This window comes from Bufo bufo, chromosome 2 (assembly GCF_905171765.1).
Source record: "Bufo bufo chromosome 2, aBufBuf1.1, whole genome shotgun sequence".
Taxonomy (NCBI): domain Eukaryota; kingdom Metazoa; phylum Chordata; class Amphibia; order Anura; family Bufonidae; genus Bufo; species Bufo bufo.
The window spans coordinates 244,996,267-245,010,453 of NC_053390.1; the positions used below are offsets into that span (position 1 = coordinate 244,996,267).

A 14,187-nucleotide genomic window follows, 5' to 3' on the forward strand; every position below is an offset into this window, starting at 1 on the left:
TACTTTCACACTTGCGTTAAAGTTTTCCAGTATTGAGTTCCGTCCCCGGGGCTCAATACGAGAAAAAAAAACGGATCCGTTTTAGGGTCCATTCACACGTCCGTTGTTTCTTTCCTGATCTGTTCCGTTTTTTGCGGAACAGATCTGGACCCATTCATTTTCAATGGGTCCTGAAAAAAATCGGACAGCTCAATGTCTGATTTTTTTTCAGGACCCATTGAAAATGAATGGGTCCAGATCTGTTCCGCAAAAAACGGAACAGATCAGGAAAGAAACAACGGACGTGTAAATGGACCCTTATCCTAATGCATTCTGAATGGAGAGCAATCCGTTCAGTATGCATCAGTTTAGTTTCTTTTAAGTTTTTTGGACGGAGAAAATACCGCAGCATGCCGCAGTTATCTCTCCTACATTGAAATGTATCAGTCCAGGATCGGGCATTAAGTGTTACGGCAAAACGGATCCGGCTTTCCAGTCTGCGCATCCGCAGACCTTTAAACATGTAAAAAAAAAAGAAATACCGGACCTGTTTTTACGGATGACACCGGAGAAACGGATCCAGTATTGCAATGCATTTGTGAGACAGATCAGCATCCGGAATCCTCTGCCGCAAGTATGAAAGTACCCTTATTCTATTATACCATTCAGTTTTTCATAAGCTTTCAGTGGATGGACACCCCCTTTAAGCACAGTCCAGTCATATAGAGCAAACTACACAGGAGATGATTCCACGTCCCCCAGACTCTGCAGCAGTTGTACAGACATGGGCTATACAGCCACCCACAGCTGTGGTAGGTAGATCAGCAGTGCTGTCAGTGACAAGCCTCTATGACAGGAGAGCATAACAGACAATGGCAGGCGGGAGCGCCGACACCGGGCACACATACCTTCCTGCCGGTACACTACTTGTTAAGCCGCTCCTGAAGACGTGCTCCGGTATTCAACCCGTAAACAACACTTCCTAGCTGTATCCAGCTCCGCCCACCAGCCTGAGCCCTAGCAAATCATCGAGCAGCTAGCTCAGCAGATGACCAATCACAGATCCGCTTTCAGCTGCCTCCGTGAACAAATGATATAAAAATGGGTTCCTGATAGGAGGCTGAGGTGTTATTGTTCCTAGTGGTGGCTGTAACATGATTGGCGCTCTGGGGGTAAAGTGACCTATTATTATACATACAAGCTGCTATAAATAGATGACGATCACACGTCATCGGTTCACATTGTATATTGCCACACCACTAGCACAGAGTATGCCCCTGACACCTGTCTGGGGGTGGGGTATAATGGGCAGCTAGTGAGTAGTCAGTTTTGGAAGTTGGTGTCATGGACAAGAGTAAATATTTGGGTGACTTCCATAAAGGCCAAATTGTCATGGCGATGTGAAGTAATGCCCCTATTAGCGCCCCCCATAATTAATACTGCCCCCATTAAGAATAATGCCCCCATTAGTGCCCCAGTAAGAATAATGCCCTATTAGTGTACCCCAGTAATAATAATGCCCCCCATTAGTTCCCCCTGTAAGAATAATGCCCCCATTAGTGCACCCCGGTAAGAATAATGCCCTATTAGTGTACCCCAGTAATAATAATGCCCCCCATTAGTTCCCCCTGTAAGAATAATGCCCCCATTAGTGCACCCCGGTAAGAATAATGCCCCCATTAGTGTGCCAAATAAGAATAGTGCCCCCAGCAAGAATAATTCCCCCTATTAGTGCCCCCAGTAAGAATAATGCCCCCATTAGTGCCCCCAGTAAGAATAATGCCCCCATTAGTGCCCCCAGTAAGAATAATGCCCCCATCAGTGCCCCCTTCTCTACTTCTGACAAAAGGGGGGAAATAAAAACACTCGCCTCCACCATTTGCTCGCGCTGTGGTGAACGCTCCCTGCTGACTGGAAGCTCAGGACAGGACCTGCGTTCCAGTGTGATGACGTCTCGCAGGTCCTGTCCTGAGCTTCCAGTCAGCAGCAAGTGTTCCCCACGGCGCAATCAAGTGGAGGTGAACTAAAATACCAGCCTTGCCGGTGAGATATCGGCCGGGTGGCAACCCTAGTCCTACCAGTGAGACCCACACCTATCATTAGAACAGAGCCTGCAAAGTGCCGAAGGGCGCACCATGCATGTGCGGCCTCCCTTCCTTTATTTCTATGGAAGCACCGAAAATAGCCAAACACTGACTCGGCTATTTCCGTAAGTCCCATAGAAGTGAATGGAGGGCGGCCATGCTTGCGCAGTGTGCTTCCCATTCATTTCAATAGGACATCTCAAAAAAGCTGAGTGTGTCGCTCAGCTACCTTTGGCGTGCCCATAGAGATGAATCGAGGGTGGCCACGCATGCGCAGTGTGCCCTCCATCCCTTTGCGGGCTCTGTTCTAAAAATAGGTGCAGGTTTCGGAGGTGGGATCCGCACCTATCAGACATTGGGGGCATATCCTAACGATATGCCCCCAATGTCCAAGATGGGAGAGCCCCTTTAATGTGTTTCTCCCTGCTCCTGTGCTTCCCTCCCCTCACAGGTACCTTATGCTGTGCATGCAAACAGGGCCCCTAACAAGCCTTTCAGGACCCCATACAGGCAAGCTTTGTGACCCCACCTAATGGCCCACCCCCTCTCTGCACATCCCTACCTTCAGCATGCTATCTGTTCATACAGGAGAATACATCACTACATACCTCCAGTAGGGATGAGCGAACTTGGGTTTTACAAGTTCGGGGTTCGGGTTTTATTATAATTGTGTTATGGATTCTGATACCACGGACCATAACGGAATTCTATGACGGCATGCATAACGGAAGACCTTTAAAGCGAACCTTTCACCTCATTTTCACCTTATAATCTAGCAACAGTACCTTATAGATTATCTTGAGTGTGTTGTTATCCATGTTAGTGCCGCTTTCCTGGGCTCTTTATACTTCAAAAAATCGTCTTATAAACTTCACATTCTGTGCTCCAACAGTCATGCAACCAGTCAAGGGGGTAGCCCTTCCATCTCCTCTGGCCGTACCGCCCCTGCCCTAACCCCTCCTCTATGCTCCTTAACTGACAGCCGGCTCAGTCGCCGGGACTGCGCTTCTGAAACCTGCGCATGCGCCGTCCTCCTGTTTCGCCGCGCGATCCCGTGTTTCTTGCTGACAAAAGCGCGATCATGTAAGAGAATCGCGCATTACGCAATGCCGGCCTGTCTGCTCTCCTGTCTGCTCTCCCTCCCTAATGTGCGGCAAGTCTACAGTGATCACGTGGGGCACTTTGAGCATGAAGATAGTGTAGCGCGCGCACATTAGGGAGGGAGAGCAGACAGGCCGGCATTGCGTAATGCGCATGCGCAATTCTCTTACATGATCGCGCTTTTGTCAGCAAGAAACACGGGATCGCGCAGCGAATCAGGAGGACGGCGCATGCGCAGGTTTCAGAAGCGCCGTCCCGGCGACTGAGCCGGCTGTCAGTTAAGGAGCATAGAGGAGGGGTTAGGGCAGGGGCGGTACGGCCAGAGGAGATGGAAGGGCTACCCCCTTGACTGGTTGCATGACTGTTGGAGCACAGAATGTGAAGTTTATAAGACGATTTTTTGAAGTATAAAGAGCCCAGGAAAGCGGCACTAACATGGATAACAACACACTCAAGATAATCTATAAGGTACTGTTGCTAGTTTATAAGGTGAAAATGAGGTGAAAGGTTCGCTTTAAGAGGCATTCCGTCTTAATAGAAGTCTATGGGCCGCATAATGGATCCCCATAGTGCACCCTATGGTTCCCGAGAGGCCTGCGTCCCAGTGTAGGAAATCATGATGACATAATTGTGACACCTGCATCCCAGCGCAGGTGGTCGCGATGATGTCATTTCTCTGCGACTGCCTGCGCTCTTGTACTGCCTCATAGGCTTCACGCCTAGTATCCTGAGGTCTGTAAGGTTAAACAGCGGCTAAAGGAGCCATGAACTACTGTGCCCTGCTGCAGTATTCAACTGTATCAATGATATAGATTAACCGAGGAGGGGGACCTGCAGCCGCTGGGTGGGTACATAGGTACCTGGTGCTGCCGGAGATAAAGATGTAGTATATGACAGGCTCTTTCTAACAAATCTAGTACTAGCCCCTCCCACGGACCCAGAAATCTCCCCATTCATTGCTCTGCTAGATTTATTTCAATCTGGCAGCTTAAGGGGGGCATGTCCTTTATCAGGGGTGTGCCCTTTCTGCTGCAGCTGGTGGCAGTTGAAGGATGGAACTGAGCATGTGCTTCCATCTCAGAGAGCTGGACAAAGAATTTTGAAAAAGAACAAACAGAAGGTGGCGCCATATAGATCCATTTAATGAAATAACTCAGTGGCTATGCTAAATTTTTAATTACATACAATTACAAAAGTATTCAGATCCAGGTGCTGCTTTTAAAAATTTAGAATATTTTTCGTGGGAGTGTTAGAATATTATGTAGCCAGCCCGCAGCCACTGCTTTGGGCTGAAAACAGGCAATGACCGCTGGGTGCCAGTTCCCTTCCCCCCCCCCCCCCCCCCCCCAAGCTTACAATTCTCATCGGGCCCCTGACTGCAACACAGCCAGTACTGCCCTGATGGTGACCCTGTGCGCATCCACACCACACCATGCTGGAGGGTTCCCTCCAGGGCTCTGAGGCTAGATTCACATGGTAAAATCCATGGGAGTAGCAGAACGGGGCGTATTTACATGAGTTTTTATGTTTAATCACATTTTATTAATCTTTTCAAAAGATCAAAGTGTACAGTAAAGCAGAGGAACACCTTTGAATTAAGAGCTCTGCATCAATCTGTAGATACTTCTAGATCCATGAAATTACAGTACAACGTACCAAATTGGATAATATAGAATAGCATGTTTTAACAAATCACAGTGCAATCCGGTGAACCAGTTTGTCTTCAAATCATTAGCATGGATTGAATTGATGAATAAAAGAAAGAATAGAGAATGAAGCAAGAAAGTAAGTAGGAAGAGGGAAAAAAAGGGAGGAGGAGGGGAGGCAGGGTAAAGGGAGGGGAGGCAGGGTAAAGGGAGGGGGGGAAAGGTGAACAGGTGGATCTCTATTACGTGGAGCAAATTACAGTAAGGTAGCTTTAGCTCAACTTGGAACATATTATACAGCCAAAAGAGAGAGGAAGTCAGGAGACTGTAATGCTTCTGTCCAGCAGGCCCATATCTTACAGTATTTAATAGACAGGTCAGAGGCTTCGGCTGAGATCTCCTCCATCCTAGCCATCTGTTGCATTTCCTGTAACCATTCCCTCATGGTGGGCACATGTGTCGAACGCCAGTATCTAGGAATCACTGTTCTAGCGGCCGTGATAAAGAATCTCAGCAGGCACACTTTTTGAGATGAAATAGAACCCGGAAGGATGGAGAGGAGCGCTATTTGAGGGGAATTATCAACTGTTTTTCGTGAGATTTTGTTAAAAGCTCTAAATACAGAGTCCCAAAAGGGTTCAATTAAGTCGCACCCCCACCAAACGTGAAGCATTGTACCTCTTTCCCTACAGCAGCGCCAGCAAAGCTCTGATACTGAAGGGAAGATTCTATGTAGTCTCACTGGGTATCTGTACCAACGGGATAGGATCTTATAGGTTTTTTTCTTGGGCGGCATAAGCCATAGAAAGCTTATGAGAGTATAGGAATGCTTTTTGAAGATCAGCTTTTTCTATGATATTGCCAAGTTCTGATTCCCAACCACTGATAAAATTAGGACTGTCCTTGTAAAAACCTGTTAGAAGAATCTGATATAATTGAGAGATGAGGTGAGTCGGAGGAGAGGACACCGTGAACAGCTTTTCAAACTCGGTTAGTGTGGCTCCGAAAGAACACTGCGCTCCCCCTGGACAAGACGAAGGATTTAATTTGTTCATATTCTAACTAAGAGATCCGTGTATCGGGAAATTTAGTGGAGATTGAGGAGAGAGACGGGAATGTGTTACCAACATAAGGTAGTGAAAGCGAGGGTCGTCTGTGGCCTTCATGCCTCGAAATGAATCCCTTTCCATGCCTGCAGGAAATGCTGGATTATGGAGAATGGGGGTGAGCGGGCTAAGTCATGGAAAGACCAATGGACCCTATCAAAAGCCTTCTCCGCATCAATTGAGAGCAGGCAGAGAGGGTAAGCGTTATTTCTTACTATATCTGTGAGGATTAGGGTTTTAATCGTGTTATCTCTCGCTTCTCTCCCGCGGACAAACCCAACTTGGTCTGTATGTATAATATCTGGGATTATTGGAGCTAATCTATCTGCAAGTATTTTAGAGGACAATTTGATGTCTATATTCATCAGTGATATTGGCCGGAAATTAGAAGAAAGGGAATGATCTTTCCCCGGCTTGGGTAGTACGCTGATATGAGCTTCTAGTGATTGTTTAGTGAATAGAGATTCTGGACCAATACTATTAAAAACCTTCGCAAGGAAGGGGGCCAAGAGGTCATTGAATTGTTTATAAAAAGCAGTTGTAAAGCCGTCTGGACCTGGGCACCTCCCCGCGGGAGAATTTTTAATAACATTCTTGACATCTCCCTCAGTGATGTCAGAATCCAGTCGCTCTCTGTCCGCTACAGATATTGTGGGCAAAGCTGTTTCAGAAATGTATTTTTCAATCCGCTTCCCCAATGAGGTTGGTGACATGTCTGAGAATTGGCCTTTGAGATTATATAATTTTGAGTAATATCCTCTGAATACTTCTAAAATGTCTGTTGGATTGTGTGTATTAATGCCACTCTCATTTTTAATGTATGGGATGAAAGTTTGTGGACCCCTGGGGTGTAATAAGCGTGCTAAGGGCCTACCACATTTATTTGAGAATTCATAAAATAACCTTTTCCCACATTCGCGATATTTCCTGAATTGCTGATCTATTAGGGTTTTAATGGAGTTCCTGACCTTGAGCAATTCAACATGCGTAATGGTGGAAAGTGTCCGTTTATGCAATGTTTCTAGGTCATGAGCTTGGGTCAGTAACTTAGTGAGTGTCAAAGCTTTTTCTCTCTTCAATCTGGAACCGTGTTTTATGAATGTACCGTATTTTTCGCCCTATAAGACGCACCGGCCTATAAGACGCACCTAGGTTTTTGAGGAGGAAAATAAGAAAAAAAATATTTTTAACCAAAAGGTGTACCTTTGTTGGGTTTTGAATTAATGGTGGTCTGTGCATGACACTGTTATGGGGGATCTGTGGATGGCACTGTTATGGGGGATCTGTGGATGGCACTGTTATGGAAGATCTGTGGATGGAACTGTTATGGGAGATCTGTGGATGGCACTGTTATGGGGGATCTGTGGATGGCACTGTTATGGGGGGAGATCTGTGGATGACACTGCTATATGTCATCCACAGATCCCCCTCATAACAGTGTCCCCCAATACACCGGCCCTCTGCTCACCGAAGTATTTATAAACATGAATCCTTATCCTGTTATTAAGTTGAACTAACGCTGCGCTCTCCCATGTTCCCATGTTCCCCTGTATCCCCACAGCACTTACAAACAAGCTTCCATAGCAGGCAGAGCGGACGGCAGCAGTAACGTCACTCACTGACGTCGCACATGTGCTTCATTCATAAAGTGGGCGGAGCAGGCGCTCGACATCAGTGAGTGACATTACTGCTGCCGTCCGCTCTGCCTGCTATTGAAGCTTGTTCGTGAGTGCTGTGGGGATACAGGGGAACATGGGAGAGTGCAGCGTTAGTTAAACTTAATAACAGGATACGGATTCATGTTTATAAATACTTCTTCGGTGAGCGGCGGGGCCCGGTGTGAGAGTACAGTGACTGCATCGGGCCCCACCCCTATTTCCGGACTCCAGCCCCTCCCCTCTCCCGGCTCATCGCTGACTGCGATGTAAAATGGAAGCATTCGCCCCATAAGACGCAGGGGCATTTTCCGCCCCACTTTTGGGGGGGGGGTGCGTCTTATGGGGCGGAAAATACGGTACCTCTAAGAAGGCATTTCAATGCCTCCCATTGGATTGGGAGGGGGGTATGGTCGGAGGAGTGTATTTGTAAAAATTCATTGGTGACATTTCGTACGTCCGCCATGCAAGCCACATCCTTCAGAAGATTATTATTTAATCTCCAGTTCCATGGTTTAGCCGTTGTATTGGGCAACTCAATTGAAAAGTATATGGGTGCATGATCAGAGAATAAAATGTCCCCGATGAAGGTCCCAAGCCAATATATGGTGACTAACCAGGAAGAGATCAATACAGCTGTATGACTGGTGAGGGGGTGAAAAGAAGGTGTAATCCCTACCTTGTGGGTGTAGGATCCTCCAGACATCAATGAGTTGGAGGGAGTGAAAGCGAGTAAGTAAGGATCGTAATTGTCGACAGGGGGTAGTGTTCCGGCCTGCCGAGGAGTCTAATGCTGAGTTCAGAGTGAAGTTAAAATCTCCACCGATAATCACCTGGCCCTCCATGAAATCTTCTAGTTGGCTCAGAAAACATCTGCAGGTAGAAAGCTGTTTTTTACGTTAGGTAGATACCAGTTTACTATCGTGAATAGGGTTGAGTTGATCTTCAGTATGATAAAGATATAACGCCCCTCTCCATCCATTCTAACATCTACAATAGTACCCTGAAGGGATCTATGTAGTGCCACAGAGACCCCTCTGGATCGTGGATCGTGAATCTGGGCTTGGGTTATAATACCACTGAGAGAAATATCTATTCCTAAGCGTCGGCACATGTCCCACCCTAAAGTGAGTCTCCTGTAAAAGCAAAATATTAACCTTTTGTTTGTGCATGTGATAAAGGACCTGAGATCGTTTTTGTGGGGTACTAAATCCCGGACATTCAAGGACACAACTTTAAAAGTGCTCATCCTTAAAGAGGACCTTTCACTTGTAAAAACTATGTGAACTAAGTATGCTGCCATGTAGAGCGGCGCCCGGGGATCTCGCTGCACTTACTATTATCCCCGGGCGCCGCTCCGTTCTCCCGTTATGCCCTCCGGTACCTTTGCTCCTTAAGTTATAGTAGGCGGGTCTTCCCTTGTCCTGTGGGCGTCTCCTTCTCCTAGGCTGCAGCCCTGGCCAATCGCAGCGCACAGCACACAGCCTGGGACCTCCCAGGCTGTGAGCTGTGCGCTGCGATTGGCCAGCGCTGCAGCCTAGGAGAAGGAGACGCCCACAGGACAAAGGAAGACCCGCCTACTATAACTTACAGAGTGAAGATACCGGAGGGCATAACGGGAGAACGGAGCGGTGCCCGGGGATAATAGTAAGTGCAGTGAGATCCCCGGGCGCCGCTCTACATGGCAGCATACTTAGTTCACATAGTTTTTACAAGTGAAAAGTCCTCTTTAAGGGAGGTGGATAGGGACGGAGAGTAGGAATGCAAGTGGGAGGTATATAAAAGGAGAAAATAAAATAAAAAGGAGGAGGGGAAGGGGGGGAAGTAAGAAGAATTAGAGATATAGCCTATTGAAGAGACAATGGGTAATAGGAGTACCAAGTCACATTTGTGAGACGGTGCTCCAGCTGGAGAGAGAGAAAAAAAAAATTCACACAACTAATAACTGTGAGTCCCTGTGGGAAGCGAGTTTTCGACCACTTGTGAGAGCCCTGAACGGAAAGCCAAAACGCCAGTGTGAAAGTAGCCTTATGGCCTGTTTGCTCCAGCTGTTCCTGGAGACTCTATAGGGCAGAAGCTCATGGTGCAGTGTCTCTCCTTCTAGGAGTTGGTCAGTTAAAAAGCAGCCAAAAAATGAAGGAAGGAGAAAGAAGTGGTCAAAGCGAATACCCTTTTACTCTAGTGTAATAGAGAAGAACAAATGTTCAAAGATCAAAGGAGTAATTAATGGAGTTGTCTCATAAAAAACATTCTATGTCTAAATCTGATTTATTTTTTTCTAATTACATGTACCGTATTTATCGGCGTATAACACGCACTTTTTCCCTCTGAAAATAGGGGGCAAATGATGTATGCGTGTTATACGCCGATATTCATTGCGGCCCGGCAAAAATGCAGCATCACAGACTGCGCTGTATGAGCCGGGAGAGAGGAGGGGCTGGAGTCCGTAACTAGGGGCGGGGCCCGGTGCAGTCACTGTACTCTTACACCGGGCCCTGCCGCTCACCAAAGTATTTATAAACGTGAATCCTTATCCTGTTATTAAGCTGCCCTCTCCCATGTTCCCATGTCCCCCCTGTATCCCCATAGCACTTACTTAAGCTTCAATAGCAGGCAGAGCGGACGGCACCAGTAACGTCACTCACTGACGTCGAGCGCCTGCTCCGCCCCCTTTATGAATGAAGCAGGCGGAGCAGACGCGCGACGTCAGTGAGTGACGTTACTGGTGCCGTCCGCCCTGCCTGCTATGGAAGCGTGTGAATCGTAAGTGCTGTGGGGATACAGGGGAACAGGGGAGAGCGCAGCGTTAGTTCAACTTAATAACAGGATAAGGATTCACGTTTATAAATACTTCGGTGAGTGGCGGGGCCCGGTGTATTGGGGGACACTGTTATGAGGGGGATCTGTGGATGACATGTAGCAGTGTCATCCCCAGATCCCCCCCCATAACAGTTCCATCCACAGATCCCCCCCATAACAGTTCCATCCACAGATCCCCCCCACCCCATAGCAGTACCATCCACAGATCTCCCACCCCATAACAATGCCATCCACAGATCCCCCATAACATAATTTTGCTTCAAAGTTCTTTATTTGAAATTTAATTTTTTTCCCCTGAAATTTCCCTTAAAATGAAGGTGCGTGTTATACGCCTGTGCGTGTTATACGCCGATAAATACGGTAATCAAAAGTGTAGTATAGCTACAGAGTTATAAAAAAAAAAAATCTATTTGTACAATGCCACCTGCTGTTTGTTCTTTTCCTTATTATTCTGTCCACCTCACAGACTGCAGCGGCACATGTGACTCCCCGCTTTCTGGGCTACATGTTTGCATGATTCTCTTTGGAGACAAGCAATCACTGTATCGATCTCCTGTCCCCATACAGCATAGGTGATTGCCGTATATAAATGAAGTCCTCATCTCCACTGACGATCAAGCAATTATCGGGAACGTTTGGTTCGTTCCCAATAATTGCCTAAAATATCAGTCTGTGTAAAAGGATCTTTACTTTTATCGCTTACACAGATGAACAAAGTGGAATCAGAGTTCTTTCAGTGAAAGGCCTCATGCACACGACCGTTGTTTTGGTCCACATCCGAGCCGCAGTATTTGCGGCTTGGATGCAGACCCATTCACTTCAATGGGGTCGTAAAAGATGCGGACAGCACGCCGTGTGCTGTTCTCATCCGTTGCTCTGTTCCATGGTCCGCAAAAAAAATATAACCTGTCCTATTCTTGTCCGTTTTAGTCAATAGCAGTCCGCGCCATTCCACAAATTGCGGAACGCACACGGACGCCATCCGTGTTTTGCGGATCTGCAATTTGCGGACCGCAAAACACACATCGGTCGTGTGCATGAGGCCAAAAACTGATAATTTTCCATCTGTATTGCATCACAATCGTTTCATGCTGTGTTCAGTTTGTCAAAAAAAAATTCTCACCCATGTGGCATCAGTATGTCAGTTTTTCACATCAGTGGAAAAAAACCTGAAGAATAAAATGTAAAGATGCCCATTGTCCCCTAGCACCCATCAGAGAAAAATGGACCGCACACGGATGGCATCAATGAAGAGGCTAGTGATTAGCTGCAGCGGTCACATGTTGTTGATGTGACGTCACCACTGCAGCTGGGAAAACAGGGATCTGTCCTGTAAGTAATTGATCCCCTGAGTTGTCCAGTTAACGCTTGTAACTGGACAACCCCTTTAATATACAGAAATCTTCTTTTATGAATGTGACTTTTTGATCTACGTTGGGTACCACACGTATTTACCTCTCCTCATTCCAATACTTACCTGCTTCCAAGTGCTGCAACCAGCATCCTCACCAGCGTCGCAATATTTTCTGCAGGAGTGCCTGGAAGTGGAGGAAAGCGCTGAACATCTGGTCTGAGGTCTGTAAAGTAGTAGTTTACAGATCCCAGACATATACAGATGTACCAACCGTTAACTGGACACTGAAACTTTAAATGGACTCTTGGAATGGTTCTCCAATATTTAGTAAAATTACGAAACGAGCGGGAGGCAATGTAAGATAGAAAAAAATAATAACTTTGAAATGTCCACTGCTCCAATCGTCAGGGCTGGGTTAAAAGTCCAGCCCTGTCAATCTGGCAGCAGGTGGGCACTTCTTCACCTCAGGGGACAGTCCCCCACATTTGAAGACGTCCTACTAATGAGACGAATCAATTCACTTATCTCTAATTTGCAGTTATTTGTTTCTCCATAAGAGCTCATTATGATGAAAATGACAGGAAAAAAATTGTTAAAAAAAATTAAAATGGCCCAAATCTCAAAGTATGATCAAACCATAGGTGTCAAATAACCCCCAGTGTTTAGTCATGCCCCCATACCCACACCCCCTTTTTACCCATCTAAACTTGGCCGATGTGAAAGGTGGCAACCCTAGATCTGTCTTTTTCCTGTGCCATTCCTTATTCATTTACTGCCATGGGGTACATCACTGGCAGTGAGAGAGCTTAATAAAGAGAGCTTAAGAAATTAATTAACCGTTGCAAAAATTACTAATCATTTTGTATAGAGGGTTTTGTCAGCGCTGTCAGCTCCTCTGCTCTGTTATATGTAATAAAGTATTTATTAGATGGAAATACGTATGATTACTATTTGACCTTCACACACTGACAGGTTCACTCATGTGAAAATTCTGCTCCTTTATTACTCGGGGATCAGAAGTCTATTGTAATCAGGAAATTCAGCCTGTGGATTATACAGATAGTGGGGGCTTGTTTAGTCCTGACACCTTGAATGCTTTCTGAGCAACTAACCGTGCAAAGGTAATAAGCTTCAGATTTAGTAAGTCTTTTCTGGAGCATACCGATAAAGAGAGGAGTGGTTATGTGTACATGATAAAACAAATCCTGGATTCAGAGCCTTCGCTGCCTGACCCGACCATTGTCTGTTTACCGTATTGACCCTTTGCTGGGTGCCCTGACTTTGGACCTGTTTCTCGGATTTGCACGTACTCTGCCAGCCCTGACCTTAGCTTGTTACTCACTGAGTTTGCCTGTCCCTTTGGAAAAAGGTCCTTCTAGGACCAAAATGTGTTATATTAACAGTTAATTTTCTTTACTAATGCCTGGATCACTTCACATAATAAAAGTTCTGGGATTCTAACTGCAAAGACATTTGAGTGCTGTCTATTCTTTACTCGTATATGTAACAGCCATCAAGGGCCCTCCAAGAACACCAAGGAACCTCTACCGCATGCAAAACAAAATTGCAGCTGGATTCCCCACTAATCAGATGGCATATCTTATCAAGCCTTGAAGGGGTTGTCTGAGAAAATAAAAAATTTTGGACATTCCCTACAATGTGTTAAAATAAAATAAAAATCATATACTCAACCCTTGTCTTCAACTGAGGACTGTGATGTGCCGAATCCAGGCACGTCATTGTACAGTGACATATACAAAGACGGGCTTAGATTCAGCACATAAACGCTGCAGTTTGAAAACAGTAACAGGAGTTCGTAGGAGCGCAGAAGAGAATGTTTCTGGAGTAAGGGGTAATTATATACGATGTTTTATTTTATTTTAACACATTGTAGGAGTAGTCTGAGATTTTTAATTATCTAGGACAACCCCTTTAAGAATCAAGACAGTTTTGGCGACTACATTTTAGTTTTTTCATACCTGCCTCCCAAGAGCTATAAGTTTTTTTTATTTTTACATTGGCATAGCTGCATGTGATCTTGCCTCCAGTAATGGGATGCCCTCAGAATAGGATACTTCTTGCTGCTGCAGGAACCCTGTTACCGCCTCTTTGACTGCATTATCATCTTGAAGTCTGCCCGCACAGAAATTTCTTTAGGTTTCGAAAGAGAAAGTACCGTATTTTTCGCTTTATAAGACGCACCTGATGATAAGACGCACCTAGGTTTTTGAGGAGGAAAATAAGAAAAAAAATATTTTGAACTAAAAGGTGTGCTTTTGGTGGGTTTTGAACTAATGGTGGTCTGTGGAAGACGTACTGTTATGGGGGGATCTGTGGATGACGCACTGTTATGGGGGGACCTGTGGATGACGCACTGTTATGGGGGACCTGTGGATGATGCACTGTTATGGGGGGACCTGTGGATGACGCACTGTTATGGGG

The 14,187-nt window shown here is 46.0% G+C and overlaps 1 protein-coding gene across 2 annotated transcripts in view; it reads right to left on the minus strand.

Moving 5' to 3' along the window:
• Positions 1-14,187, minus strand: part of TANGO2 (transport and golgi organization 2 homolog) — a 263,204-nt gene that overhangs the window by 197,889 nt on the left and 51,128 nt on the right. The window contains exon 1 of one of the 2 annotated variants that reach the window (XM_040416308.1): positions 888-983. The exons of the other annotated variant lie outside the window; for it this stretch is intronic. The gene's annotated coding sequence lies outside the window, so the exon portion shown is untranslated. Of the gene's footprint in view, positions 1-887; positions 984-14,187 lie in introns of those variants that run through there. 2 annotated transcript variants of the gene reach the window in all.